Genomic DNA, 26,314 nt, shown 5'->3' on the forward strand with positions numbered 1-26,314 from the left:
GCTCTTCCAGGAAGCCTTCATTGACTTCTCCGAGCAGTGGAAGGCCACTGAAGTGTGTACTGTTGGAGCCCTCCCAGATCTACTTTGTAAAGTTGGTGCAATGTCCCCCAGGTGCTCTGAGTGTTGGCTTTCAAGGACTCACAGCTACCCCCTTCTCAAAAGGGGCCTTTGGTGGGACCAGTTTCATAGTGGTGCAATTCATGCTCCAGCTGCAACACACACTCTTCCCCGGCTCTACCCTGCTTCCCTTCCTCCCTTCCTCCAGAGACCATTTCTTAAATAAATCCCATGCACCCAAACCTCTGTCTTTGCTCCTAAGGACCAGACAGTCACTCTGTTCCCTAAATTCCCATGGCATCCTCTGTTTATCTTTACTCCATCACCTACACATTGTTCTACACCTGCTTATTGCAGCATATCTGGGATCAGAGTGCCATCTACTAGGATGGGAGCTCCTGAAGGGCACAGCCTAGATCTTCCTCACTTTGGTATCCCTGGTATCTACACAGCACCTGCACATGGTGGGCGCTCAGTGAATGCTTGCATGAATTAAACAGTATATGTGACTATTTAAAGTAAGCAATACAATGTAACAGATTGTTGTTACTTTTATTACTATTCTATTTCATTGATTCTAAGATACACATTTCCTCCATTTTAACATCTCTGAAATCAGGATGCATCTTGCAATTGATAGCCTGTATAGTTTAATTAGCAGCACTTCCTCTTCCTTTTTTTTTTTTTTTTTTTTGAGACAGAGTCTAGCTCTGTCACCCAGGCTGGAGTGCAGTGGTGCAATCTTGGCTCACTGCAAGCTCCGCCTCCTGGGTTCATGCCATTCTCCTGACTCAGCCTCCTGAGTAGCTGGGACTACAGGCACCCGCCACCATGCCCAGCTAATTTTTTTGTATTTTTTGTAGAGACAGGGTTTCACCATGTTAGCCAGGTTGGTCTCGATCTCCTGACCTCATGATCCGCCTGTCTCAGCCTCCCAAAGTGTTGGGATTACAGGCGTGAGCCACTGCACTCAGCCTTTTTATTTATTTATTTATTTTTGAGATGGAGTCTCACTCTGTTGCCCAGGCTGGAGTGCAGTGTCGTGATCTCGGCTCACTGCAACCTCCACCTCCTGGGTTCACTGCAACCTCCACCTCCTGCCTCAGCCTCCCAAGTAGCTGGGATTACAGGCCCTCGCCACCAGACCCAGCTAATTTTTATATTTTTAGTAGAGACGGGGTTTCATCATGTTGGTTAGGTTGGTCTCGAACTCCTCACCTCAAGTGATCCGCTGGCCTCAGCCTCCCAAAGTGCTGGGATTACAAGCGTGAGCCACCATTCCCGGCCTCTTTCTTAGCTGTATATAAAATAACACTACATCTTCTAATCAATGGCTTCTTAGGTTCAGTGGTGTATGGCATTATTATTATCAACAATTATTGAGGCTCAGTCTCCTGAATTCTGAGGCCAGCACTGCAAAGCCCACAGAGCTATGATGCCCGTTATCTGAGCTCAGTAGCTGTTGAGCAAAAAGCTGTCATAGGGGCTGGGCGCGGTGGCTCATGCCTGTAATCCCAGCATTTTGGGAGGCTGAGGCAGGAGGATTGCGCTTGATGCCAGGAGTCTGAGACCAGCCACGGCAAGACCTGTCTCGAAAAAAAAAAAAAAAAATTAGCCAGGCGTGGTGGTATGCACTTGTAGTCCCAGCTACTTGGGAGGCTGAGGTGAGAGGATCGCTTGAGCCCAAGAGTTTGAGGCTGCAGTGAGCTATGATTGCACCACTGCACTCCAGCCTGAGCAACAGAAGGAAACTGTGTCTCAAGCGGGGAGAAAAAAAAAAAAAGGCTCTCATAAAATAACCTACAATTTCCCAAAGGTAAGAAGGATCCCTGTGTCCAGACACCTCTGGAAACTCCCATGAAAGTAGGCCCATGTAATGTGGAACAAGCTCTGCACTGTAAGTCATGAGAGAAAAGTTCTAAGCCTAATTCTTCCTCTAATTTTCTGGATGACCTACACAGGATTTTTCTCACATCTATGGAGCAGCTACTAAATGCTTGACATTGGCCTGGCACAGTGGCTCATGCCTGTAATCCCAGCACTCTGGGAGGCCAAGGTGGGTGGATTGCTTGAGTTCAGGAGTTCAAGACCAGCTTGGGCCACATGGTGAAAGCCCATCTCCACAAAAAATACAAAAATTAGCCGGGCACAGTGGTGTGTGCCTGTAGTCCCAGCTACTTGGGGGGCTAAGGTGGGAAAATCGCTTGAGCCCGCAAGGCAGAGGTTGCAGTGAGCCAAGATCATACCGCTGCACTCAGCACTCTGGCCTGGGTGACAGAGAGAGACCCTGTCTCAAAACAATTAAAAAATAAAAAAATACATGCTTGACATGATATGAGCCTACTGAGTCCACCCCAGCACCCTGGAAGGAAGCCATTTTCCCCATTTTATACATAAGGAAGCTGGGGTTCAAGAAGGTTAAACAGCTCTGCCAAGGTCATACAGATGGCATTCGACCTCTGGACCCTCTGAAGGCTTCTCTCTGCTACATGAGGATACCTCTCTGGGTCCGTGTTTCCCAATAAGAAGTTTAATAAAATGAGGGATTACAGACTGGAGCCTCATGGGCCCTTCTCCCTCACAGATGTGTTTTATTTGACTCACATATTATGTTTTATTTTAAATGAATTTATTGCCAACTTTTTTTGTCTTTTGAGACAGTCTTACTCTGTTGCTCACTACAACCTCCACCTCCCGGGTTCAAGCGATTCTCCTGCCTCAGTCTCCTGAGTAGCTGGGACTACAGGTGTGCACCACCACACCTGGCTAATTTTTTGTATTATTAGTAGAGATGGGGTTTCACCATGTTGGCCAGGCTGGTCTCGAACTCCTGACTTCAGGTGATCTGCCAGTCTCAGCTCCCAAAGTTTGGGGATTACAGGCGTGAGCCACAGCGCCCAGCCTATTGCCTAGGCTATATATATATATATATATATATATATATTTTTTTTTTTTTTTTTTTTTTTTTTTTAAATCAGAAAACAAACTAAAAATCAGAGCTTCTGCCTTGTCGTGGGAAAAAAATTGGAAGCCTCCTTCTTGAAGGTGGAGCTGAGTAGCACTGCTAGGGAGGGGTGCTTAGGTGGGATGGACTTTCTAATTTCCCAAAGATCCTACCCCTTCCTAGGCCACGAGTCACTGTCTTTTATCATCACATTCTGCCAGCCTCTGTCATTTCATCCCCTCTGTTCCCTGCTGGCCTCTGAGTGCATAACCCCTGGGCCAGATGCATTCCAGTGCTCCCTCCAGCTCTAACAGCCTGTGGTTCCTCCCAGGGTCTCCCTTGCATCTGCCCTGTAGCCTCCATCACAAGGGCTTCCAGGGTCTGTCCGTCTCACTGCCTCCCCAGGGTCACTGAGGTGGTGAGCTGGGCTGCTGTGGAGATGACTGAGACAAGGTGAGGGGTGGGGCCAGTGAGGAAGACAGGACTTGCAGTTTCCCAACAGGAAAGTGGTTCAAGGAGATGAATGAGGCAGGAGGCTCCGCAGTCACAGGACATGAGCAGGGTTTGACACATGAGGAAACACATCAGTAAATCATCGAGAGGAAAAACCTACATCAGCAGCAATTTAGGATATGCAAATTAGAATATCATTAAGGCCCCATTATGGCCCACCCCAACATGAAAATAAGTAAATAAATAAACCAGGAAAGCTGCTGTCGGCAGGGCAGCTGCATATACGTTGCTGTGCTACCATAAACAGTTTAAATCTTTCTAGAATGTGATTTGGCATTGTGTTGCAAAAAGGTTTTTGTTTTGTTTTGTTTTGTTTTTTGAGATGGAGTCTCGCTCTGTTGCCCAGGCTGGAGTGCAGTGGTGCAATCTTGGGCTCACTGCAACCTCTGCCTCCTGGGTTCAAGCAATTCTCCTGCCTCAGCCTCCCGAGTAGCTGGGATTACAGGCACGCACCACCAAGCCCGGCTAATTTTTGTATTTTTAGTAGAGACGGGGTTTCGCCATATTGGCCAGGCTGGTCTCAAACTCCTGACCTGGTGATCTGCCCGCCTCGGCCTCCCAAAGGGCTGGGATTACATGTGTGAGCCACCGTGCCCGGCTGGGTTTTTTTTTTTTTTTAATGTTTGTGGATATATGGTAGGTGTATGTATTTAGTGTTGCAAGAGTTTAAAACACTGACCAGGTAATTATGGTTGGCCGACTATATCCCATAAAAACAATCTAAAATGTCACCACAAGGAAGTTTTTACAAAAGATGCCCCATAGCACCTGTATATAGAGCCCATCACATTATGGTACGGTAAGGGAGAGCAACAGAACAAAATGTGAAAGGATGGACAAAGGGAAACTATCTGATGAAACCATTTGGTGAAGTCATGTTAAGTGACAAAATCAGCACCAAAAAATATGTCAGGTGAACTTATAAGCTGTGTTAAAACCTCACAGGAACATTGGAAGCAATCAGAAGAGAATTTTAAATAGGTGTCATGTTTATTCTGTTAAGTTGATAGAGATTATTTATATAACAATAACGATGATGATGGTGATGATGATGACGATGATGGTGATGATGGTGATGATGGTGATGATGGTGACGATGTAAGGGCCACTGAACAGGATTTCCTCATCATAAACATACCAGAGGGCAGGTAGGCCCAGGCCCCTGGCTTGATGAGGCAAGAAGAAGGAATGTAAACTGGGAGAGGAGTGATTGTGACTGGGCGGGGATGGTGTGGGGGAATGCCTCCAGAGCATCCCTTATCTGGAGAGCTTTGAAACACCTCTCACCAAAGAAAGAAAATTACACAAATAAACCCACACCAATTAACCTCCAGCGTCCTGGGTGCTAACTCTGCTGCATTTGGGCCCTCAATTTCACTAATACCTTATTTCAGCAACTTCTGAGGTAACACCAGGGCTCTTTGTGGGCTAGCCTAGGTACCCAACCACCATTTATAGCATTGTTTCTATGGAAATGTGTTTCAAGCTTCAAAAAACCGAGCTGCTGACAACCCTGGGGCACACACACACACGTGGTCTCTAAATTAGGGAACTGAGAGGAACAGTTATTGCTGGGGCCTGGGCTCGAGAAGGCAGCTTGTTCCTTAGACACTATGGCACTTAATATTCACATGACCAGCAATGATCAGAACCAGGCTCAGTGCCACTGTAGGGCGTGAAGATGGGGCAGGGGCATCTAGGAATAAACACGATATTCTAGAAAAGCACAGAGATAGTCCCCACCTCCACCACCAAACACACTCACACAGCCATCATTTCTCATGGAACACATGAAGCTGGCCTGAGTACCCCTAATGAGCATCTAGGCATGCCCTGAGCCCATACTCTCCATTTTCTCTCTGACCCTGGCACACCTCCAGTCACAAGGTCCTACTTCAATCTGATCACAGAACAAAAAACTCCAGTCTTTGACAGTTCTGGAATTTGGTTTTAGCAGATATAAGCTGGAGATAACCAGGGCCCCAGCTGGGTCTGGACGTCCCTCCACACGCATTCTGTCGGGTGGAGCTTTAGCAGGCTCCAACTTGCAAACTCAAGGTATACCGCGGGCTCTCCAGCTGCCACCCACCTGGGGACTCTGCACAACACCAAGGAGTCTCGCTGTCCTGCCCCGATCACATTCCTGGGCTGGTCACAGCGAGGGGATGATCATGGGCCCTACAAATAGACACTCCACACGATAAGAAAATAAGGCTCCCCCCTCAGAAGAAAAGGCTACTACACACAAGGGGAGTGGTGGGTGAGAAGGCCATTCACCAGGTGTCCAGAGGTTCTGAGATGCCACAGAGATATGAAGGTGCTCAGAAGACAGTCAGCTGCTCAGCCCCACGCCCACACCTGCAGCTGCGTGTCCCAGCAGATCTCATGGCAAGATGTGGGGTCAGGGGGCCCTGCCTGCTAGGTCAGATGTGAACTGGATGGACGTGGCTAGCACTAAAGAGCAACTAAATTCGACATTTCAATTAATATGTGCAACAATGTAAGTGCGCAAGACACGACCTCACTAGGGCGCCACCAGGGTTAGAAAAGGCTGCAGGAGGTCAATTAGCAAAGCACACCCTCCCTGCTGCCAGGTGGAACTGCAGAAGAGAGACTCAGCTTCCTCCTGCTGTGGCAGGGGCCTGCAGTATGAGGCAGCCCAGAGGTGAGTGGGCGGGTGGCTCAAAGTCTCACGTGCTCACTGGGCTGGTTCCGTGAAAACGCAGGTGTGAAAATCGTCTGGGGCCCTGAGCCAGCTGGGGGCTGGATGCAGAGTCCACGCTGTGAACCCCAGAGTTACTCAGCCAGTCTATGAAGTCAGGCCCATCTGAATCTCTCAGCCCCTGCATGCAGTGCCAGTAGCTGATAAGACAGAGCTGTTTGGTCTTCCTGGTAGTAACAGATGGGCGTCCCTCCCCCTGGCCTCCTTTCCACCCAAATCCAAAGTCTTTGAAGTGAAGGCCTTGTCTTATAAAAAAAAAAAAAACCAAACAAAACAAAAAAGATGCTGTATAAATTATTAAAGTGATTTCAAACACACACATGCCCTACCCATAACCTCTTTGCCTAAATCCAGTTATCTGCATTATGTCAATTTTTACTATGGGCAGTGTAATCAGTTTTTACACACTTATGCAATTCTGTGTTTTACTTTTTTCATCTAAATTCATCAACATTTTCCCAAGAATCAACATTATCTTCATATTATTATAACTGTGACACAATACTCACCGAGTCTAGGTATCATGAATTATATAGCCACATGAAACACTGAGGCTATTTACAGTTTTGTTTGTTTGTTTGTTTGTTCTATTTTAAGCAATTTTGCTATAAATATCTTTGTTCGGTGTGCAGGAAGGTATGAGACTAAAAATAATAATAATAAATAAATATCTTTGTACTTTTCCTATTTAGAATTAATAAATTCTTTATTCTTTATTCTTAAATTCTCAAGAGCAATACTAATAGATCAAAGGAAATTATTTGTATATAATGTATATAACATTTTATTACAGCTTCAAGTTCTAGTGTGTGTGTGGGTGTGTGTATATATATACACATATAAATATATATATATATATATATTTTTTTTTTTTGAGACAGAGTCTTGTTCTGTCACCCAGGCTGGAGTGCAATGGTGCCATCTTGGCTCACTGCAACCTCCGCCTCCCAGTTCAAGTGATTCTCCTGCCTTAGCCTCCTGAGCACTCCAGCCTGGGCAACAGTGCAAGACTCCGCCTCAAAAAAAAAAAAAAAAAAAGAAAGAGAGGCCAGGCACGGTGGCTCACGCCTGTAATCCCAGCACTTTGGGAGGCTAAGGCAGGCGGATCACCTGAGGTCAGGAGTTCGAGACCAGCCTGGCCAACATGGTGAAACCCTGTCTCTACTAAAATACAAAAATTAGCCAAGCGTGGTAGCGGGCGCCCATAATCCCAGCTACTCAGGAAGCTGAAGCAGGACAATCACTTGAACCTGGGAGGCAGAGGCTGCAGTGAGCTGATATCACACCACTGCACTCCAGCCTGGGTGACAGGGTGAGACTCCATCTCAAAAAAAAAGAAAAGAAAAGAAAATCCAACTAATCAGCCACGGTGAGAAAGCCGCTCCTCCACAGGTCTCTCTCCACAGTGGCACTCTCTGAGTGGCACACAGACCTGGGATAATGACAGGAAGCTTCTGAGTGATAACCCTGGGTCCCACTATGAGGCACCATAAAGACACCGCCTGCCAGGCTCCACTCACAGGAATTTTGGAACAGGAAAGGTCCCCCTGTAGTCTAAACCCCTCATTTCATAGACAAATGGAGACTGCAACCCCTGCTTTGGGGCTCCCACTGCACCCTGCAATCACTGTCAGGAGGATGTGTTCTTCCTCGCAGGAACAGGAAGAGCCACAGCCTGTCCTGACTGCCTCATGACCAGGTGGGACAGGATTTTCATTTTAAAGAGCCCCAGTCTCTGCTACCATGGTCTATGGACTTGCTTTCCCCAGCTCTGTCTCTGTGCAAAGCCAACAGATAGTGCTGAGCATGAGAAACGAAAGGGTCCTCTAGGCCGGGCGCGGTGGCTCAAGCCTGTAATCCCAGCATTTTGGGAGGCTGAGATGGGTGGATCACAAGGTCAGGAGATCGAGACCATCCTGGCTAACACGGTGAAACCCCGTCTCTACTAAAAAATACAAAAAACTAGCCGGGCGAGGTGGCGGGCGCCTGTAGTCTCAGCTACTCGGGAGGCTGAGGCAGGAGAATGGCATGAACCCGGGTGTCGGAGCTTGTAGTGAGCTGAGATCCAGCCACTGCACTCTAGCCTGGGCGACAGAGCAAGACTCCGTCTCAAAAAAAAAAAAAAAAAAAAAAAAGAAAGGGTCCTCTAAGGGCAGCTAGCATTAATATTTATCCTTCTTCAAGGAGGGCCAGTAGGAAGAGATGCCTCTGCCACCTCTAAACCAGCTCCTCACCACAGACGTCTCCTCAGAGTGTCCCCTCAAAGGCTTTTTCAAGGTGAGTGGGGCCCCAGTACAGGTTTTATACCCTCAAATCCCCTTCTTACTCTCACCAGGGTCTTGCTGACAGGCCCAAGCAAACAGCAGAGCCACCAAGGTGGCAGCCCCACCAGCAGGCGCTAAGGGAGACTGGGGAAGTCATGCAGACAGTCAGGTCACCAAGCACACAGTCCGCCAGACACAGGCCACATCTTGAGCCTGCCCGATGCTCCCTCACGGCCCCTCAGGCAGCCCTCCTCGTCCCTGTCACAGGGCACCTACTGTGTGCCAGCCACAGATCCAAGGTGGTGGGGAGCCAGGCACTCCTACAACTGACCCCAGCATCCTGCAGGGTAGAAATTCAATTGCAGAAATGCCACGGTGGCAACTCAGGAAGGCAGCATGGAGCAGGTGACTCCTGGCTGGCCCTGTGGGCATCTGCCAAGAGGAAAAGGCCAGAGAGGGTATTTCAGGTGGAAGAGACAACAATAAGCAAAGGCCAAGAGCATATAACAAGGGGAGAGAAGTGCATCCAGGAGCAGCGAGAGGCCGGCTGGAACAAAAAGGGCCGTGCTAGGGAAGGGGTAGTGGTAAGAAAAATGCCAGAGAGGTGGGCCCGGGCTCAAACAAGGGTACATGTGCCACTCTGAGGAGTGTGGGGCTCCTTCTGCAGAACTTGGGCAGTTCTCAAAGATTAAGAGGGGGTGACATGACTAAAGCTGTGTTTTAGTAAAATAATTCAGGTTCTGTAAGACTTCTTTTCCACTTTAATGCTGCTTTTAGCACAATTTCATTTCATCTGGACAAAAATGGGCAAGTTCAGTGTAAACTAGGCCAGAACCAACACTGGCCAGGAACTAGGAAGGCCCCTGCTCCCTCCCTCGGAGAGCCAACCTGGCCATGTATTGCTTACCCAGCCTCAGGATCAGGAATCACTTCCAGTCCAGAGCCCAGCTCATGACACTCGCTGCTTCCTGGGGGCGGCAGCTTCCCGCTTTCCCAGGAAGTCCTGGAACACTGGCATCAAAGAGCCAGTAAGTTCAAAACTGCATTTTTCTTTTTAAAGAAAATTAATTCCTTTGTCTAAGATTAATGGAACTGAGTGACCAAGATTCCAGTCAAGGCGCCCTTGCTTCAAAGAGTTATACCCAGAAGATCTGAGGGCAAGACGGGAGCTGGAGCTCACCTTATCTGACACCTCTTGTTTTTTCTGGATGAGGAAACTGGGCAGGATGTGACAGGTGATGCTGGCAGCCTCAGGCAAACAAAGCTGTAGCTCCTTTAGCGCTCTCAGAAAGGAGATAGGGTAGAACATCTCAACCAGGTGACATCTTCAGAACTAGAGAGATCACCTGGGCAGCTTAGACACCAGGGGCCTCAACTGTTCCACAAACCAAGCCTGAAACCAGAACTCCAACTTCTAGTCTGAAAAGCAAAGTGACACCTCCCAAACACCCTGTGGCCCCGAGAGTCTCACCCTACCTTGGGGAAGAAGCAGAATTCACGCTGTAACTGCCTGTTAGAGAGTGCCAAGCCTCGGCCTCTGTCCTCGAAAGGCAGCACCGAAGTTTTCCAAGTGGAATCAAATGTGCAGGGAGGATCCAGATGCTGCAATGATCTCCCTTTTCCACTGGAATAGTTCAGATTCCAGAGGAGAATTCCAATTACTAATGAAACACTCAGATCTTCTGGGCATATAACATTCCTAAAGCTTGGCAGGAGGCTAAGGATTCAGAAAGATGTCCAAACAGATTAAGCTCAAGATGTGGATGTTGGTCAGGTATCATGGCTCACGCCTGTCATCCCAACATTTTGGGAGGCCAAGGTGGGAGGCTGGCTTGAGCCCAGGAGTTCAAGACCAGCTCGGGCAACACGGCAAAACCCCATCTCTATTTAAATTTAAAAAAAAAAAGAAAAGATGTGGATGCTTTCAGTGGCCCAAGGCGGATGCCCTGTCTCCTCTTCCCACATCCAGAACGGCCCCATCATCCCAGTTTGAAGGCTAGAATGGGCTCCAGGCTCTATGGGAGACACCTATCCACCGGGCATATGTACCCCTCCCCTGGTTTCAGGCACCTGTGGTTGTGAGTCCTGAGAGGAGGCAGAGTTCCACTCTCTGCTGGGGAGGCTGCAGCCTCCAGAGCCTTGCTCTTCAGAACCATAACAGCAAGAACATGACCTAAGTAGGGCCAACCACACGCTCAGCCTAGGCTTCGCGTCTGGAGTGAGTGGCACAAAAAAGTGAGGAGAGTTCAGTACTCATTCTGGAGGGGGTGGCAGCATCTAGGTCCGCTGGCAGCAGTGATGCCAGGTCAGCAGCATTGTCACCGTGGCTTTGGTTCCAGCCACCCAACTTCCCACGAGTCCTGATCAATTTCTGAGCTTCGTTCTCCAGCCTTCTCGGACATTCAGTGAGCTACCAGATAGCCTTCCAATACATTTCTTTTCTCCTCAATTTAGCTACAGTCAGCTTCTGCTGTGGGCAGACCTAAGACTTGAGCTATGCCAGCATCTCCTTCTACCTGCACACGGGCTCCTCTGGCCCATGACCGGGACCTGCCTGCCCCTTTCTGCACCCCTATCAGCCGTGCTCCACTGCCCTACCACTTTCAGTCCTCAGAGCAAATGGTGTCGTGTTGTGCCTCCAGGCCTCGTCTGAGCTGCTCCCTGTACCTAGAATGCCCTGACTCCCTTTGCCACCTGGTGGATGCCTATTTGCTTCTCAGCACTCAGCTCAAACAGCTTCTCCAGGACGCCTCTCATTCATTAATTCCATAGCATTCACCAGGCACAAGTACCATGCAAGGCACTGGGGTTGTCCTAAACCTTTCCTGACATGCCTGTCTCCCACTTCTACTGGCCATGGTAGAAGTGGCCAGTCCTCTCCTCTGAGAGCAGGAGCCCCCTGAACACCTTGATATTGACACCTGCAGTACTTAACTGCTCTTCGCTTTTGTAGATATTTGTCTCCCTCACAGACCATGAGCACCTTAAAGTGGGAGCCTGAAGCTTCTTTATCTTTGTATCCCCAGTACCAAGCACAGAGCCAAGTACACAGTAAGGGCTCAATAAATGCGTGAGTGAGTGAAAGAATGAAGAACCTGATAGAACACATCTTATAAACCATGATGGGGGCCAGACATGGTGGCTCATGCCTGTAATCCCAGCACTTTGGGAGGCCGAGGCAGGTGGATCACCTGAGGTCAGGAGTTCAAGAGTAGCCTGGCCAACATAGTGAAATCCTGTTTCTACTAAAAATACAAAAATTAGCTGAACACGGCAGCACACGCCTGTAATCCCAGCTACTCCGGAGGCTGAGGCAGGAGAACAGGAGAATCGCTTGAACCTGAGAGGTGGAGGTTGAAGTAAGCTGAGATTGCACCACTGCACTCCAGCCTGGGCAACAAAATGAGACTCTGTCTCGGGAAAAAAAAAACGTGATGGGGAAGGTCACCACTGTTGTGGTTACAGCTACTTTTCTTTTCCTCCATAACTGGAGAAGTCAGATCCTAAATGCCATGTGGTCAGCACAGCCTCCTTAGAGAGATGGTGGAAGAAATCTTGAACCTTTCCACCACCTCTAGTGCACATGGAAGAGGGGGTCAGGGAGTGACTATTGGCTTCTAGGTTGTTACAGAGCATGTGCTATGGGGAGGCCACAGAGGAAGCAGACATATCTTGCTGGTTGATTCCTTGCAAGCATCTTGTAGTGGCCTGTAATGGGGAGGCTGGGGAGGGGACATGGAGGGCTAGGCCCCTAGTGTAAAGTGTCTGCTGAACATGGGCACTGCCCTCTCCCAGCCCCACACCAGGGCTGGGTCAACCCAAGCACAAGTTTTTCATCTGCAATCCTGGATGATATAACCGCAGTTTAAAACCTACTCCATGGATCTCCTCTCCACTGCACCCTGCCCACTTAGTCTAAGAGCCTTTCATGCTTAATCTCACATGATGATTTCCTAACTTACAGCCCCTATGACCTTCTCATGAGACATAGGACAATGGAATCTCTTCACCTGTTCATTTAACTTATGCAAATTCAAATGGTCAAGCTTAGCAGAAGACAGAAGACAAAGGAAGACAGGAGGAAGGAGGAAGTTAGGGAGGTAGGAGGAAAAGGAAAAAAAACAAAACCAAAAATGAAAAAAACAGAATAGAACAAGAAGAAATAGCTGGGCATGGCTGGCGCACACCTGTAATCCCAGCACTTTGGGAGGCTGAGGCAGGTGGAGTACTTGAGGTTAGGAGTTCGAGACCAGCCTGGCCAAAATGGTGAAACCCTGTGTCTACTATAAATAAAAAAAATTAAAAATGAGCCGGGCATGGTGGTGGGCACCTGTAGTCCCAGCTACTCGGGAGGCTGAGGTTCAAGAATCGCTTGAACCTGGGAGGTGGAGGTTGCAGTGAGCCGAGATTGCACCACTGCACTCCAGCCTGGGCTACAGAGCAAGATTTCATCTCAGAAAAAAAAAAGTGCAACTTCTTCCAGAACTAGAGGAGCAGGCTAAGGTGAATTTACGCATCAAGAACCAGTGTGTCTGTTGCCTACCTGGTGCCCTCCTAAAGGACTTTCTTTTTTTTTTTTTTTTTTTTTTTTTGAGACAGAGTCTTGCTCTGTTGCCCGGGCTGGAGTGCAATGGCCGGATCTCAGCTCACTGCAACCTCTGCCTCCCGGGTTTACGCCATTCTCCTGCCTCAGCCTCCTAAAGTGACTGGGACTACAGGCGCCCGCCACCACGCCCGGCTAATTTTTTATATTTTTTAGTAGAGACAGGGTTTCACCGTGTTAGCCAGGTTGGTCTCGATCTCCTGACCTCGTGATCCGCCCGTCTCGGCCTCCCAAAGTGCTGGGATTACAGGCTTGAGCCACCGCGCCCGGCCCTAAAGGACTTTCAAGCTTAATCTTGATTATATTCTTTTATTTATTCATTTATTTATTTTTTGAGATGGAGTCTCGCTCTGTCTCCCAGGCTGGAGTACAGTGGCTCCATCTCTGCTCACTGCAAGCTCCGCCTCCCGGGTTTACATCATTCTCCTGCCTCAGCCTCCTAAGTAGCTGGGACTACAGGCGCCGCCACCACACCCAGCTAATTTTTTTGTATTTTCTAGTGGAGATGGGGTTTCACCGTGTTAGCCAGGATGGTCTCGATCTCCCGACCTCATGATCCACCAGCCTTGGCCTTCTAGAGTGCTAGGATTACAGGCATGAGCCACCACGCCTGGCCAATTATATTCTTATATTTCATATTACACACTGACTTTAGAATCTGACCCCCAGAAAACGCCACTCCATCAAATTATATTCTCCCAGTGACAGATTCACTCTCGCTTCTTCCCCCATCCCACCCTCTTCCACTTGCTCTAGAGGTGGTAGAAAGGCTCAGGATTTCTTCCACCCTCTCTCCAAGGAAGCCGTGCTGACCACATGCATTTAGGATCTGACTTCCCCAGCTATGGAGAAAAAGAAAAGTGGCCATAGCCGTAACAGTAGTGACCTTCCCCATCATCGTTTATAAGGGACTTTCCCTCGGGTTCTTCATTCTTTCACTCACTCATGCATGGGTGTGACCTATCTCAGGAGCTAGGCTTGAAGCCTCCTGGGGGTAAGGAGCACATGGCACTCTGTTTTGCACACTCATTGTGCCACACACATGGTTGAGAGCACTGCAGCTGTTCCACAAATGCCCGGTGAGGACAGTTAGCCCTGCAGGAACTGGCTGTTCAAGCAGTGCCATGTCTGTGTTCCTGGGCCTTCTCCTGCCTGTGTCTTGGGAACTAGGAGCATTCCTCTGTCTTCTTGTTCAACCCATGTTCTGCACTTAGAAAACAGTAAGTAATCTTGTTGGCCAGCTGAGCCTGGGTAGGAAACTTTGGGGGCTTTGACAGCAACTAAGATCCACTAAAACTACAATGAGATAATATAATGGTAAAAGCTATTAAATACACATCCCACTCTCTTAAAGACCTCTTCTTCACCCCCAGGTTTTTTTTGTTTGTTTTGTTTTGTTGTTGTTTTTTAAGTTTCATCTTTTTAAATCTTTGAGTACTGCCTCAGGGAAACTGAGGAGACGGAATCCTTCGTTTACAAATAGACCGGCTGAAACTGATGATTATGATGACTAATTATCAATGCAGGATGGCCAGTGGAAATGGAGAATGGGGTTTGTGCCTGATTCTTCCATTCAACAGCTGTGTGAACTTGGAGAAGGAACTTATCCTCTCTAAGCCTCAGTTAAAATGAGAGTTAGCACAGGTTTCCTTCTGAGCTTTAAATCCTTAACCACGGGATTATCAGAGATGCTGTTACTACAGTTACTATAAAACTGGGGCTGGATGATAATAGTCCGTAAGATCCTATCCAGTTCTAAAAGTTGATTATTTTGTAAAATAGCAGATTTGAAAAAATATTGATTTATTAAATTCAGTGTATACATAACTTATCAGAAATACGTAAATCACAGTTTCACCCTTTTACGTTTATTAATAACTTTCAATTAAAACTGACTTCAGGCCGGCTGCGGTGGCTCATGCCTGTAATCTCAACACTTTTTGAGGTTAAGGAGGCCAAGGCGGGTGGATCACCTGAGGTCAAGAGTTCGAGACCAGACTGGCCAACATGGGGAAACCCTGTCTCTACTAAAAACACAAAAATTAGTCGGGCATGGTGGCAGATGCCCATAATCCCAGCTACTCAGGAAGCTGAGGCAGGAGAATTGCTTGAACCTGGGGTGCAGAGGTTGCAGTGAGCCAAGATCACACCACTTCACTCCAGCCTGGGTGGAGTAAAGAAAAGGAATCTACCAGATTCTATTTTTAAATAAAACAAAACTTTTAAAAGAATCTAGTTTATACGTGCATTTTATGGTATGCAAATTATTTTTCAAAAAAGAAAGAATCTGGCTTATAAGGCAAGGTTGTAATTAACAGCAGGAGGACTGGCTGAAGGCAACACAGTCCTCCTAGCCAAGTCCAATGCTAGGGTTCAGCCAGGATCTCCCCAAAACTCAGTTTTATAGTTTAGCCTGGTTTTTGTATGTTCAACACCTGTTTGGGCAAAACATGCATCCAGCCAACCAGGACGCCTCTCTTTGCCCTCCTCACAATCTTTATATATATATATATATGTATGTATAATTAGTCAGGCATGGTGGTGCATGCCACCATTCTCAGAGATTCTCCGAGAGAGAATCTCTGTCACACAAGCTGGAGGGCAGTGGCATGCAATCCTCCTACCTCAGCCTCCCAAGTAACTGGGACTACAGGCATGTGCCACCATGCCTGACTAATTTTTTGCATTTTTTGTAGAGAAGGTGTCTTGTCACATTGCCTAGGCCGGTCTTGAACTTCTAGACTCAAGTGATCCTTCCACCTCGGCCTCCCAAAGTGCTGGGATTACTGGCGTGAGCCACCAGGCCTGGCTGTCTTCACAAGTCTTGCCTGCAAGTTGGTCCTGCCTCCTTCTATCAGATTGGTTCCTCAGAAAGTCAGGCCAACCCAAGTAACAAACCGTCTCACCTCAGAGCCAGAGCAGAGGCGTAGGGCATCACAGGGCAGGCTGACTGGGACAAAAGGAGCCAGTGCCAAAGCTGGGCAGATACCGACAGTCAGGAAAGGGATGCTGGAAATGGAGCAAAAGAATGAGGTGCAAAGCCAGGAGGAGCCTGAGAGCGGCTAACAAGCAGAGGAGGCAGGCTTGGCTTAATGTTCAGAATTGAGACCAGGGACCACGGCCTTTGGAGCTTGACTTGGGTACCCAAGTGGACAAAATCTGATGCCCACTGCTCTTTGTATCAGCATCATAAAACGTTTATTGAGACTTGATATGAGTGGGGCACCAGGCCTGCGGATACAAAGATATATAAAACAGGGCTTCCAGTTTAGTTGAAGAATTATAATATTTATTCACCCAAAGGCTCGTTTAAGGAGCTGAACAGGGGATATGATTAAAATCATGACCCAAAAGAGAAGGTGAAAATCCTCAGACCAGGACTCAAGGTTTTCCTCAGCACAGGGCCCAGGCTGATGTTGCTGGAGTCCCAGGGGAAGGCCCACAGGGTGGGACAGGGAGAAATTCTCAAGGAGGGGGACACGAACAGGACTGTAAGGGGAACAGGACTGAGCCAAATGGATGAGAGGAAGGAGGCATTCCAGTCCTCTGGGGAAGCTGGGAGGTAGGAATTCTTGCCACCAGTAGTTCGGACAAACACACAGAGTGGGTCACCGGGTCAGAGCCGAGGGTTAGGACGGGAGAGCCGCAAAGGTCAGACCCCTGTGGAGAAGGGCCCTGACTGCTGGCCTAGAAGTTTGATCCTTACCATGCAGACAGTGGGGAGCCATTGAAGGTTGCTGAGCAGGAAGGTGACCCTTGCAAAGAGGCATTTTAAGTGAGATTACAGAGCAGGCCTTTATCCGAAGCTTATTCAAAGCCCTGTGTGTATTTCAAGTGGCACTTGAGACAGAAAGTCGTAAAGCGTTTGCCCTGTGTCATGCAGACGAGAAAAAAGAAGGTTTAAGGGGCTCACAAAGAGATGCTTCAGTGAGAACAAGAAATGAAGAGGGGCACATTTTAAAGAACGAAACAAATCTGCAGGACAGAACTGCCAGCCGCGGTGTCTGGAAAACCAGCGCATTCTCACGCGACTGGAATGCCCTCTTTAGCTAGGGGTGTTCGGCCTCCTTTTTTGGGGGTGAGTTGTGATGTCAAAACACTGGGTTGTGGTGTAGGAAGTGGGGTAGCTAGGAAGGGGCAGATGAACGGAAATAGCAATACCGGGCCTGGGCAGCCTCCCTTTGAAGATCACCCTCTCCAGGGCACTCCTGCATCAGCTTCTCTCAGTGGCACGTCGGGGTTTCTGCCAGAGTTGCTGGGTTCCCTAATTACCTCCAATATTTTTTCCTCTTAGAACAATAAAACTGTTTTTAAAATCTCTTGTCAAGTTTTGAATCAGAGCTTTTTCACTGTTGTTCCTAATTGTGCATGGCGAGGCAGTAGGCAGGGCTGCTCAGGCGCCATGAACTAGGCAACAACTTCAAGTCATAAACCAACGTTTAGGTAAGGTGAAGGAGGAAGTCAGGGTTATGAATCTATCTCTGTGTAACAACTTCGGGACAAGCTCCCTGAATGCAGAGGCAAAGCTGAGCAAGCCAGGGAAAGGGCCTGAGTTATGCACAAAAATCAGCCAGAGGGAACTGAAGGTGCAGGGCCTGCATGTGGCTCCGCAGCTCCCTGGAGCCTGGCTTCCCTCTTTCTCTGGCCTTTGCAAGGCACCCCTCCCCTCCACTCTCCCAGCCACACTCTGGAGGGCTTTGGGCCACTTTTAGTCTCTGTAAGTTCCACACAAACACAAAGGACGGCAAACTCAAAGCTTTGGGGTCAGAAGGGAAGCTTCCCTCTCCTGCCCCTCAAGACTAGCGCCAGGCACCAGCAGGCCTTCATTATGGCAGTCCTGGTCAGGTGATCCAGCTAACCAGGACCTTCACAGTCAAGATCAGTAAAAACCAAATGTCTCTAGAGCAGAGGGTTGTGCAACCTGTGGTGACTCCTACCATAGTGCTGCTTTTGCTCAAACCTCATTCCCCTGTGGCAACTATAACCATACATGCCAGACTTTCCAGAACTGTCCTGATTTTACATGTTTGTCCTCGAGTTTCTGGAAGCACACAGGTACCTGCCAGGGACTGTGCCCTAATCTTTTGGTTTGACAAACGGTCACTGTGCCCGTGACACACACCTGGCACGAGGCTGCAAAACAGCATTTTTCCTCCAAGTGAAGCTCAGATACTTGGTTGGAAAGAAGGCCAGGCATGGAGAAACTCCAGTGCACTGGAATCATCAGTACCTGCCACTCTGAGAAAAGAGGCTGCCCATGCCCAGAATAAGGTGGTACCACCTAGCCACACAGCAACCTAGCTGGGCTGAGTGTTCCCCATGAGCGTCTTCTGCCTAGGACAGGGAGTTATCAGGTTGAGATTTAGAATGTGAAAACAATGGTCCTGCACAAATCCAATACATGCTTTTTTTTACTGTGTTTTAAATTTCTCTATACAATTATCCCCCTGTAAGGCCCTCACAAGAAACTGTTTGCCTTCCTTCCATACTTGCAGGCTTGGCTCCCTTCCTGCAAGGCAGCATGGCAGATGGGAGGATCCCTGCCCTGGTCTGTGCCGCAGTCCCTACTAAGAAAGTGGGCCTAGGGCTCCTCTGGAGAAAATGTGCATGAGTCACTCCTCTGCCCCTCCCAGACCCAGACCACCAGCACAGACAAAAGTGCCAGCACTTGCACGTTTCCTCTTTGCCCAGAGCACAATAAAGGAATTAGGACCCACCACCTACTAAGTTTCTGCAGCTGACACTTCCAGGCTTAAAGTCTAGCACGCCAGCTCAGTCACACATGGTCTGACGAGTCCTCTTTGCAACTCAGCCCCAACCCAGCCACCCGTGCAATTTTGCTAATTCAAACAGCTTTCCCGTTTAGAGAGGTTGATAGCCATCTCCCATCTCCTTTTCCTGCTGACGTCATCCCACATTTTCTCCGGAGACAAATAAGGGTACAGTTCCTGGGATAGTTTTCAGGCTGCCTAAGATAGGAGTGTAGTGGCCTTCCGAGTCCACCCCACAACTCAGGCTTTAGAGAAGTCGTCAAAAGTGAGAGAGAGGTAAAGAAATAAATCACCTAGCTAGGGTTAAAGGGCAAAAAGAATTTGGAGACTGCAGCTCAGACCCAGATCTATCCTGGGCATTTGCAATGCAAAGCTGCGTTTTGTTAGCCACCACCGAGGTCTTGCACAATAGCCTGTGTATAAACATCCACGCCAACAATGCCTGACTGTGCAATCACGCTGTAATTACAGGCCGGCAGGAAGCTGCTGCTAGGAACTGCACCATTCAACCTCCAGGACACCCCATCTCGAGTCTCCACGGCTCGGACGCACTTTCCTGCACACACCAACGTGTCCCCGCCGCCGCCACTACTAGAGTTGCAGTCTCGCCGCTGGCCCGGGTCGCCAGCCCCGAGTTACTCTGCAGGGATGTCCCAAACTTCTTAGCTGTTCTTTAAAAAACCCTGCGCCACGAGGCTACCGAGGGCGGCAGGAACCACCATCAAAGTTCCTGCAGCACATTCCTGCAGCCCTTGCAGTTTTAGGAAACAGAAAAGAACGAGATGCCACAGAGTCCGCTGGAAGCGGGTTTCTGAGTTTTATATAGAAAACACTCACATATGTACGTGGGTGTGCTGACAGTTTTTATGGCTAAATTGCAAAGTGTTAGGCCTTAGCGATCACTGTCAGGTTTGGGACGCGGTTGGGGAGGAGGGTAGAGGGGGAGTCAGGAGCGATTCATTTCAAGGGGGCTTGGGGGCAATTCCGGTTTGGTTTTCTGGAAATGCGTAGGGGTTGTTTTCCCAAACTTCCGAACTGCTCTGCTCTTCGTCCCAGGAAGGCCGAGCAAATAAAAGTCCGGGGAAAGTTCCTTTAACTTCCTTCCTGCGCCCTCGACAAGGGCTGCGAAGAGGAAGAGGTCGTTTCCCAGGGAAGCACCGGGCGGGGGCCGAGAGCTGCGCCCAGCCTGCAGGGATGGAGGCGCTGGGCGGAGGGCTGGCTGCCAACGTAGGCCCCGGAAAGCCCCTTACCCCCCACCCCTTCTCTGGCCAACGGCGCCTGGAGCTGGCCCCGCTGCAGCCCTTGCTGTTTGAAGTCCCGCGGCAAAGCGGCTACAACACCGGCGCAACCCGGCGCCCTGACCCCTGCCGCCGAGCTCCCTCCCTGCAGCGCCCCCGCACCCCGGCGCCCGGCCCAACCCAGCCCGCCACATCCGCGCCCGCGCGGCCCAGCCCGAGCCCCGGAACGATTCCGAGCCCCACGCAGGCGCCCGGTGGCGGGAGGGGGCGCCGAGCCCACGGCTCACCTGCGTGCTGGATCCCCGGGCGGCTCGGAGGGGCGGGGGGCGCAGGCGAGCGCGGCCCGCAGACTCAAACTTTGTTGCTCTCGGGACTGCGCAGTCGTCACTTCCTCGCGGAGCTGGCGGCGCGGCCCGGGCTGTGACCCAGCCGCTCGCGCGGTGGCGCGCCGGGCCCTGCAGCCGCCCGCCCCGCCCGCGCCCCCGGCTCCGCGCGCCCCTTGTCCCAGGCGCCGTCTCCCAGCTCTGCGCGCCCTCAGCTGCGGGGGAGTGGGCAGCCCTGCGTGACCGGCCGCCTAGCCTGCACCCCCCTGGGAGGGAAGGCTCGCTCCAGCCGCGTCGTTTCCGCGCCCAAGTGCGATCCGGGGACCCCCGCTGGAGTCCCCTGCTCTCAGGCTGGTCTGGAAGGTGGTGGTGGGGTTCAGGGTCCCTGTAAAGCTGGGGTTTCAGGAGAAACACCAGTACACAAACAAAGGGGTTGGGGGAGGGGAAAGAAAAAGTTTTTCCGTTTGGTGTTGGGGCTAAAAATGTCATGTCAGAAAGCAGTGTGCGCTATGTTCTTAAATAATGCCTAAAGTGGGCCTTAAAACAAGGGTCCCTGTCCCCACGTTCTCTCTAAAAGTCTGCATGATGTTCCTTGTCATTTCTACGGGTTATAAGTGAGCAAGACGTTTACCACGTATCACACTTCTGGGGGCTATTTCAGCGCCCAAGCTGAAGCTGGGGCTGCAGCATGGTTTCTGTTCTAATCCTCCCCCGCGATTTCCACCTCTTCCTTTACACTCAACTCACAGAGAATGGAGTCTGATGCATTCTGTTTCATCACCGGTCAAGAGTGACTTAGAGGGTAGGGTGGAGGCATGAGAAGGGCAGCTTCAGGCAATAGTAATCCTGAAATTTATCATTGCTAAAAATAAATGTGTTCACCTTATTAAAAAGTACAACGGAAAGCCACCTTTAGGGTAAGTAGCAACCAAGTAGTTAAACAGCAGTCTTGAAGGAAGAACTCCTGATCCCATAAGGCTGGAGAAAAAACGGGGTTAGCCTTTGCTGGTGAAAACAAAAACAAACAAACAAAAAAAAGACATTCGAAACTGCAGTAAAGGGCTTTCATAACAGAAACATTAGCTTCATTGTAGCTTGTCGTGGAAAACAGGGATCTTTTAATAGGTGGTTCAAAAGCATGTTAGGGCTCAACAATTTTCCTTTTTTCCCCAAATACTGCTTCTCCTAGCACATTGGCCAGATAAAACCTACCCCTTCCAATGCTTCATCTTTTTATGAAAACACAGGAAACCATAGACTTGAGTGAAGGCTTTGTTCAGAAAGGTGGATGTAAGACTGGTGGAAAATGACATTTGGGAAATGATCCCCAGGTCTGTGTTAATCACTCATAGAAAGCCACAGACTAACCCAAAGATAGGAAGTATGAAGATCGAAGCTCTCCTAGCAACATGAAATCCTCCACGTTGCAGCTGCTACGCCCTAGTTCTGATTTTTACTAAGACATTAATGGCACATCATAAATACAAAATGTGCAATGCAAGAAAAATAATACAGCTTTGAGAAATAAGTGCATCATTAGACTCAATAATTAAACTTCTCTGAAATTCTTCTTACATCACACTGTTGTGGGAAGATGGTGAAGGGATTGCCCATTTCAATTTTGGAATAAATAGAAGTAATTCCTTAGGGCATTCTGCTTAAGGCAACCAATGAGTAGAGAGAATATGTTATCCAGGCTTCTAAAGGCAATCATGTGATACTCCATATTTGCTAAAACAAGAGTTGAATTTTTTTTTGTTCTGTATGTGATTCCAAATTTTCAGTCACAATTTCATGAATATTCAGTATTTCTGCATGCCCAGGAGTAATTAGCAGACAGTGTAAATGTGTGAAGGCCTGACACTTACACATACATTGCTTTTCTCTCTATATAGGGTGGCAGTTGCTGGAGTACCAGGGCACCATGTGGAGGATGTGGTAGACAGCCTCTAAGATGCACCCCCTGCCAATGATCTCTGCCTCCAGGTATTCATACCCTTGTATAATCCTCTCCCCTTAAGTGTAAGCTGAATTCATTGACTGAGTTCTGACAAATAGAATATGGCCAGTGATGTGATGTTACTTCTGAGACTAGGTTATAAAAAAAACTGCGGCTTCCATACTGGGTCCTCTCTATGGCTTTCGCTCTCTCAGAACGCTCACTGTGGGGGAAGCCAACTGCCACGTCCTAAGGCAGCCTGGTAGAAAGGGAGCTAGGCCTGCCAACCACCATTTGAGAGAACCTGGAAAGGGATGCCTCTCCTTCCCCTATATGAATCAAGACTTCAGATAAGACCTTCAACCCCAGCCAATAGCTGAAGGGCCTCCCTCAGGCCCTTCAGGCAGAGGCACCCAGCTAAGCTGCCTGGATTCCTCACCCACAGAAACTATAAGATAATAAATGTTGTCTTAAGCTGCTGTGTTTTGAGGAATTCATTACACGGCCACTAATAAGACAGAGACCAGTAGAGAATCCATGAGGACTCAGTGACAACCCCGCACGGCCTTCCTGATAGAACATGGAAAGGAAAGCAGGGGCCGGAGCCAGATCTAAGCGTAAGACACAAACCCCAAGAACAGAAGGCCCAGCTCTCAGTCCTTTTGCAGAGCAAGGGTCATTCTTGACTTTAAACTAGGTCAGGGGGTGTGGACTCCTGCTCAGTCCCAGGCAGCCCTGGTATGGGGTGTCACCTACCTGACAGCACATGCAGATGTTTTTGTGTCACCAGAATTGACATCTGTCCAGGCATCCTCTTCCTCCTCCTCCAGGCATTTACCCTGATCCCTAAGGGCTTGGCCCAAACAGTGGCTGTGGAGTCAGGGCTTCATCCTAGAAGGAGAGTTGGCAAGAAGGGCCTTCAACCCTGGCAGCCAGAAGGGGTAGGCGATTTTGGTTGGGGTGGAAGGTCAAAAAACTAGGAAGAAAGGCTTGTGGTCCTGCTGTTGAAGAGCAAGTCCTGGACTATCTCTGATAAGGATCAACTCCACACTGCTGCCAGGGCGAGGGAGAACATTCTGTCCACGTGATGGTGTCTTTCTCTCAGCATCATTTCCTCTCTGGCTGGAACAAATTATTTACTTTTAAAATATAAAACAAAGTTTCAGGAAGCAGGAGAGATGTCATAGTCAATCCCTGACCAGGGCAGGCATCTACTTGTGATTGCCCCCACGGCTCCCTCGCTTCAGTCAATCCAGTACAAGCCAGCAATTGTAGAGGCCGTTTCTGTTTTCCCTCCAGAGACACTAGGCTCTGATTTTTCTCATGTACAGTGGCCGCAGCTGCTGTGTTGCCATGCCGTCATCCGGTTGCTATGACTTGTGAGGTTGTGGATGTGCCAGAACGTGAATCTATTAATTTAACAGGAACTAGGCTCAGCACATATATTCCTTGTTAGGTCATTTGCTTTGCTACCTAAACCACATCCAATGTGTTCAGCAATGGGCATGTTTCCTAGAGTCTGGCTTTGCAAGAATGCCAAATGCCCCAAATTTTGAGTCTGCACAGTCAGTTTTATATAATTAAATTACTGTGGAGGACAGAAAGGCATTCTAGCATGGGCATGCAAACACATCATTTCAGGGGAAAAAAACCAAGGAGGAGGGAAATGGTTAAAGTCGCTGGTCCTAGTTCTTTATGCATTTAGGTCCTCTCTGCAGGAGGCGGATATACTTCTATCCATAGGAATTCCTCCCTGAGCCCGGTTGCTCACTGCCAAGGTCTGAGCTCTCCAACACCACACTAGGCATCATGTGGCACCATAGAGGGGAAGTACCATCCTTTTCTGTTGTGTTGAGCACATAGACAGACATTGGCCTTTTTTTTTTTTTTTTTTTTTTTTTGAGACGGAGTCTCACTCTGTCTCCCAGGCTGAAGTACAATGGCATGATCTCAGCTCACTGGAACGTCTGCCTCCTGGATTCAGGCAATTCACCTGCCTCAGCCTCCCAAGTAACTGGGATTACAGGTTCCCGCCACTACGTCCAGCTAATTTTTGTATTTTTAGTAGAGACAGGGTTTCACCATGTTGGCCAGGCTGGTCTTGAACTCCTGACCTCAGGTGATCTGCCTGCCTAAGCCTCCCAAAGTGCTGGGATTACAGGCATGTGCCACCATGCCCGGCTCAGACAGGCATTTTCCACTCACTTCTTCAGTTAACACTCACTGGATGTCTATTACTGTGTATGCTAGGGATGCAAAGATGAAAAGAACAAAGTCCCTAGTGGGAGAGAATGACATACATTGCAATGCAGTATGAGAAGTATTCGAGTTGAGCTTTGCAGAGAGCACTATGAGATCTCAGAGAAGGGGGAAAGTAAGTCTGTCTCAGGAGAGGGGTTATGGGTCAGCACCAGGGTGTTTCCTTTTACAAAAAGAGCATATATTAAAAATTAACTGGTTGTATTGCATTGAGTAATAATAAGTATTGTTTTGTGTAGCATTTGTTTCAATTATGTACTATATAGGTACATTCGTGCAGTGTCAGAATGTAAAACAAATTTCCTACATTCAGATAAAGAAGTGTGAAAGTTCTGGGTTTAGAGACTGATAAATAAGGCTGGGTGTGGTGGTTCATGCCTGTAATCCCAGCACTTTGGGAGGCTGAGGTAGGTGGATCACCTGAGGTCAGGAGTTGGAGACCAGCCTGGCCAACATGGTGAAACTTTGTCTCTACTAAAAATACAAAAATTAGCTGGCCGTGTTGGCACATGCCTATAATCCCAACTATTCAGGAGGCTGGGGCAAGAGAATTGCTTAACCCGGGAGGCAGAGGTTTCAGTGAGCTGAGATTGTGCCATTGCACTCCAGCCTGGGCAACAAGAGCAAGACTCCATCTCAAGAAAAAAAAAAAAAGAGGGGGGGAGAGAGAGAGAGAGAGAGATAAAGTGATAAATAACTACCACACACTGAACGCCTTTGATAGGCCAGGCATCAGGGTGTTGGCGTCCCACTGTATAGCTGAAGAGGTTAGCTATGACTTAAGAGATTTTCCAGATCCTTCCAGATTCTCCCTCCTTAGTAAAGCAAAGGCCATGCCTGAATGACCAGCTCCTGGAGTCCTCTCTTAGCAGAGCAGAGGCCATTTCCACCAGAACAGCAAGGCCAACTCTAATATAGAGATAGAGAAAGCCCTAAGATAGACAGAGAGAACCTAAGATGGAGAAAGCCCCACTCCCTTTCTGGCCTGCTGGCAGGTAGGAAGGGTAAGGAGCGAGAGGAGGGTCAGAAGGGTCTCATGTTTATTCCTCTCCAGGTCTTGGATGGGGTCTGGACAGGTGCACTACCTAATGAGTGGTACTCCGTACACAGAGGGGGCTCTCACCCAGCTCCCCACTAGGGACTCTGGGAGGAACCTGTATCCAAGGCTGTTTTATGCCCAACCAGGGGCAGCCATGCCAAAGTGAACCTGGCAGTAAAAACCCAAGTAGGCAGAGAGAAGCTCTGAGGCTGAGCTCTCCTGAGTCCCCCTGATTCTTGCATGGCATGGATATCACGTTGGGAACCAGCAGCCTGCGGTGTGTGGGACAGCCCTGATGGCGCAAGGTGACCCTACAGCAAGCTCAGAGGAGGTCAGGGGTCTGTACCACTGAGAACAGAGGGAGAAATGAGCATCAAGTTGCAGTGGGGAGGAACCAGTGTTGGAGGGAGGGGGTCGGCTTTGCTAAAGAATGAACCACAAGTTTGCCTAGCAGAGCAGCAAGGCCTGAAGAGTAAGCAGAAACCAAGAGGACAAGGCAGCTTGGTATGGGGGCTTAGGAACAAGGATTCAGGATGGTCCACAGGCTGCCTGACTGCAAGGCCCATCTCTGCCATATACTATCTGTGTGACCTTGGACAGGTTACTAATCTTTTTGTGCCTCAGTTTCCTTATCTGTAAGAC

At 48.9% G+C, this 26,314-nt stretch overlaps 1 protein-coding gene across 3 annotated transcripts in view; it reads right to left on the reverse strand.

The window, feature by feature from the left end:
* Window positions 1–23,703, reverse strand: part of MIDEAS (mitotic deacetylase associated SANT domain protein) — a 76,100-nt gene extending 52,397 nt beyond the window's left edge. The window contains exon 1 of one of the 3 annotated variants that reach the window (XM_037984690.2): window positions 23,131–23,703. The gene's annotated coding sequence lies outside the window, so the exon portion shown is untranslated. Of the gene's footprint in view, window positions 1–20,399; window positions 20,508–23,130 lie in introns of those variants that run through there. The other 2 variants (XM_007987233.3, XM_073011140.1) reach the window with 2 other exon arrangements.
* Between the last annotated feature and the right edge of the window lie 2,611 nt (window positions 23,704–26,314).

The sequence above is a fragment of the Chlorocebus sabaeus genome, chromosome 24 (genome assembly GCF_047675955.1).
Source record: "Chlorocebus sabaeus isolate Y175 chromosome 24, mChlSab1.0.hap1, whole genome shotgun sequence".
Classification (NCBI taxonomy): domain Eukaryota; kingdom Metazoa; phylum Chordata; class Mammalia; order Primates; family Cercopithecidae; genus Chlorocebus; species Chlorocebus sabaeus.